Here is a 5,341-nt window from a genome sequence, read left to right as displayed (position 1 = left end):
ATTCCGAACTTATTTACTTTCAATAATAGAACGCACAAATATCTTATGCCGTTAAGATGTTAGCGACTAAGTGAAAATAGAAATTTAGATTGTACCTACTATTAGCAATTATAAATAAAATTATCGCATGCCGATAAGAAATTACCAACTATGAGAATATAGAAAAATTAGTGCAGTTATAATTAATTCTGTTTGTATTCTTTTACATACGTACCTCATACAATACATGTCAATAGAGGGAAATTCGAAAGCTCTTAAAATTTTCGAAGGTTAAGTAATAGAAAATTTTCTGAGAATAGCGCTGTAGCCGCAATAGAAATTTTTCAGACTATGTAATGTATGAATTGAAATATTATCAGTAATCAAATATAAGGTTATCTGCTGTTAATAATGTATTATCCTTTATGGGTATATGGAAATAATGATCTTACTTACTATCACTAATCATGCATATTGTTATCCCATGTTAATAAGGTATTAACGAGTATAGGTTCATAGAATTATCGATCTTACCTAATATCAGTAATAATACATACAATAATCTTATGCTGATAAGATATTAGCGACTAAATGAAAATAGAAATTTAGATTATACCTACTATTAGTAATCATAATAAAATTATCGCATGCCGATAAGAAATTAAGAACTATGAGTATATAAAAAAATTATTGCAGCTATAATTAATTCTGTTCGTATTCTTCTACATACGTACCTTATACAACACATTTTAATATAGGGGATTTTTAAAGGTCTCAAAATTTTCGAAACTTAAATAATAGAATATTGTCTGAGAATAGCACTGTGGCCAAAATAGAAATTTATTAGACTATGTAATGTATGAATTGAAATATTATCAGTAATCAAATATAAAGTTATCTGATGTTAATAACGTATTATTATTTATAGGTATATAGAAATAATGAAATTACCTACTATCAATAATCATGTATTTAGTTATCCCATGTTAATTAGGTATTACCGAGTATAGGTACATAGAATTATCGATTTCACCTACTGTCAGTAATAATACATACAATAATTTTATGCCGATAAGATGTTAGTGACTAAATGAAAATATAAATATTGATTATTAATACTACTAGTAATTACAAATAAAATTATTGCATGCCGATAAGAAATTACCTACTATGAGTATATAAAAAAATTAGTGCAGTTATAATTAATTCTGTTCGTATTCTTCTACATACGTACCTCATACAATACATGTCAATAGAGGGAAATTCGAAAGCTCTCAAAATTTTCGAAGGTTAAGTAATAGAAAATTTTCTGAGAATAGCGCTGTGGCCGCAATTGAAATTTTTCAGACTATGTAATGTATGAATTGAAATATTATCAGTAATCAAATATAAGGTTATCTGCTGTTAATAATGTATTATCCTTTATGGGTATATAGAAATAATGATCTAACCTACTATCACTAATAATGCATTTTGTTATCCCATGTTAATAAGGTATTAACGAGTATAGGTACATAGAATTATCGATCTTACCTAATATCAGTAATAATACATACAGTAATCTTATGCTGATAAGATATTAGCGACTAAGTGAAAATAGAAATTTAGATTATACCTACTATTAGTAATCATAAATAAAATTATCGCATGCCGATAAGAAATTAAGAACTATGAGTATATAAAAAAATTAGTGCAGTTATAATTAATTCTGTTTGTATTCTTCTACATACGCGCCTCATACAATACTTGTCAATAGAGGGAAATTTGAAAGCTCTCAAAATATTCGAAGATTAAGTAATAGAAAATTATCTAAGAATAGCGCTGTGGCCGCAATTGAAATTTTTCAGACTATGTAATGTATGAATTGAAATATTATCAGTAATCAAATATAAAAATTGTACCGTCTGCGATCCGTGTCATCTATGATTGTGGACCTAAAGCTCAGGAAAGTAATAGGAATACAGAATAGGCGAGGAGATCGTCAAACAGATTGTCACGTGAAAGATAAGGACAAAGATGATATAGAAAAGGATAGACGGACTCCGACAGTGAAAAGTTAATAAATTAATCTATTTCTGTGATTAATTTATGAACTTTTATAAATGTACTGCAAAGCTGGAACTTTAGGCAACATTCTTATATCATTTTCGTATTGAATTTAACGCTAATTGATTAATTATTAATTATTATTTGATGGCGTACAAGATTTCGTAACAACGACCATCACGACCTTCCGTGAAAATAGTTAATAATAATCAAAACTAGAAGCAAAATGTGATCAAAGTTTATATGAGAAGATTTGCAAGAACATTGTTTTTGTAATGAGTGCATAAAGTTTCATAAATTAATTGAGTTGAGGATAGAAATTAATGAAAAACTATTACTACGTTCGGCAAAAATTTAAACACCCCGTAGAATAATCATTAGTTATTAATTAATTAGGGTCAAATTTATATCGAAAAATATATTGGAAAGTTCTTGAAGTATCTGCCTTTACGATGCAATTATAAAAGTTCATAAATTAATCACGGATACTGAGTAATTAGTGAATTTTCCACTGCCGATTTGATTTATTAAAATATATTAGGAGCATATAACCAGAGTCAGTAACCTATCAAGAAAATCAGTGTCATCTATGACTTTTGAACTCGAAGCACGGATTAGGTAGAAAGGACATAGATTGCGCCTGGTGGTCGCCTAAATCCACGTAAAACAATAAAACGACATAAATAACTAACACATTCTCTTCCCTTTTTTTTATTCACTTAAGAATCCATAAAGTTTTCTACATTCTTTAATAAATTCAGCCCAAACAGTGGTTTTAATTAGACAATCAGCATTCATTTCTATACCTGGCAGACGACAAATATGCAAAGGTACGTCTTTACAGCGCAATTATAAAAGTGCATAAATTAACCACAGAAATTACGTTATTTGTTAATTTTTCTGCAAGTGAACAGTAGAGTGCATAGGAAATGAGAAAAAATTACAAACAAACGCTGGTTGTGTTTATGCAGGTGTAAATGTATCACGCAAATGAATATATGTCTTTGCATTAACATAACCTTCAGTTGTAATTAAACAGTGTAAGTTATGAGCCATTGCTTTTCCGCCTTTTATTAGTGATAGCAGAGCTTGGTTGAGAAAAGAAAATATTCTGTTGAAATAAACAGGCACATGCAACAGTAGAAAAATATTGGATTCATGGAATATCACGAGCATAGAGCCATTAGATGTCAAGAATTATATTTTATAGCGAGAAAAAATTGAAGCAGCAATACAAATATGATATGATATGTCTATTGGATTCTAGATTGGCTAACTATATAACATACAAAATAGAAATCTTTGACGGTCAAATAAAGATTTAGAAAATGGAGATGACTTAGGCAGACAAAAAGGAATGAAATTAATTTAGGTGGTGGCCCCTTGTAACAACTAAATATAGACAATACAGTGAGATTGCAAGGTATGTTATATTGCTTATCTAAATAAATATTAATAACAGTGGTTAAAGTCAATGATCATCTCTAATGTGTTAAGTTTCAGAATGATGGAGCTGAGGTATATAAAGAAAAGAGAGAAGTTCGAATGAAAGCAGTGAGAAGAGGAAACGCATATTATGTTGAATCAGGAAGCAGTAATGAGGCAGCATATATATCAACAAAGGAAGCGTGGTATGCACATGCTAATATAAGGATCATCGAAGAGATGGAGAATGAACACTTGGCAATAGTTATAAAAATTAAAGATAAATTGAAGATAAAGTGTAAATGTTGCATTAAGGCACAAATGTGTAGAAATATGTATAGGAACTTGGAAACTGTAAAAGCAACATGAATGATGGGTTGTGGCACATGGAATTGATTGGACCAATAAAGCCAACATTGAAAGGAGGTAAAAGGTACATCTTACTTACTGATGATTATTCGTGAAAAGAACTATTTGGTTGACTGATCTATAAATGACTAAAGATTTAATATGAAATATAATTGACAAAGGATTTTTTTTATTATAGGAGACTTACACAGATGAGTAATATTTATATGCAAGAGCCAACCACTGAGTGTAAAGTAATAAGTATTATTTAATAATACTTCAATGGATTCTATATCTGTCTTTAAAAATTTAACAGATATACAATATTTACTTTCTAAATTTTTATACTAATATAGTAAGTAATTTCTAATTTGAATTACAATAATAAATAATAAATTTTAATAAATTTGACTTTAAAAGTATTTTACATTAATAAGACTATTATATTTGTTATAACTAGGTTATAATGAAGACAACTGTTGGTGATATTGAGTTAGACTTATGGGCAGACCAAGGTCTAAAGGCATGTAGAAATTTCATACAATTTTGGAAGGTTATTAGGATGACACTATATTTCATAGTATTATCGAAGGATTCATAACACAAGATGGTGATCCCACAGGTACAGGAGAAGGTGCTAAAATATATGGAGAACCATTTAAAGTGAGACTATATTTAAAAATGAAATGAATTCTTTTTTTTATTAAAAAATAATTATTGGATATATATGTTTTAGGAGGAATTTCATACGAGATTACGTTTTTGTCGACGAGATTTAATTGCTATGGCTAATGCTGGAAAAGATGACAATAGTTCCCAATTCTTCCTTACGCTTAGTTCTACACCAGATTTGCAGAATAAACATAAAATCTTTGGTAAATTTACTGGAGAAACTATATGTAACATGCTGAAACTTGAAGAAGCACTTGTAGATGAGGTAAATTTAATGTTTACAAGAAAATATGTCAAGAAATGATATAAATATCATATTTCCACTTTTTTGTAACATGATAGACTACTTTATCCTCCAAGATTGTTAAAATCTATAATATTGAACAATCCATTTTCTGATATTATACCAAGAATAATAGTACAGGAAAGTGAAGAAGTAAAGGACAGTTCAAAAACTAAAGCAGCAGCAGTAAGGTAAAAATCATATATGTTTGTAGAATTTAGTCCTGATAGTATTATTCTTTACAATGAAAAATTTTGTTACAGAGACTTCAATCTTTTATCATTTGGTGAAGAAGCAGAGGAAGATAAAGAAGAATCTGTGATACTAAATAAAAAGTTTCTCGATAAGGGCAAATTAGCTCATGATCATTTAACTGATCCAAAATTAAGTTCACAACCAGCTGTTGAAACCCCTGGACTTGTAAATAAAAAAAGGAAGGAAGACCGTAGTAGCGATTGAGAAAATGACGATGTAGTAAAAACTCAAGAAGGATTAGAAGTTATAAAAAAAGAGAAAGAGTTAGTTTATTGTTTACATTATAACTATGTTATAGAAAGTAGGATTTTTCATTGACTGTCTTATATTTAT

The sequence above is a fragment of the Eufriesea mexicana genome, unplaced genomic scaffold (genome assembly GCF_001483705.2).
Source record: "Eufriesea mexicana isolate 0111107269 unplaced genomic scaffold, ASM148370v2 scaffold2977, whole genome shotgun sequence".
Taxonomy (NCBI): domain Eukaryota; kingdom Metazoa; phylum Arthropoda; class Insecta; order Hymenoptera; family Apidae; genus Eufriesea; species Eufriesea mexicana.
The sequence above is the reverse complement of the archived record's forward strand: the minus strand, read 5'-3'. Positions refer to the sequence as shown.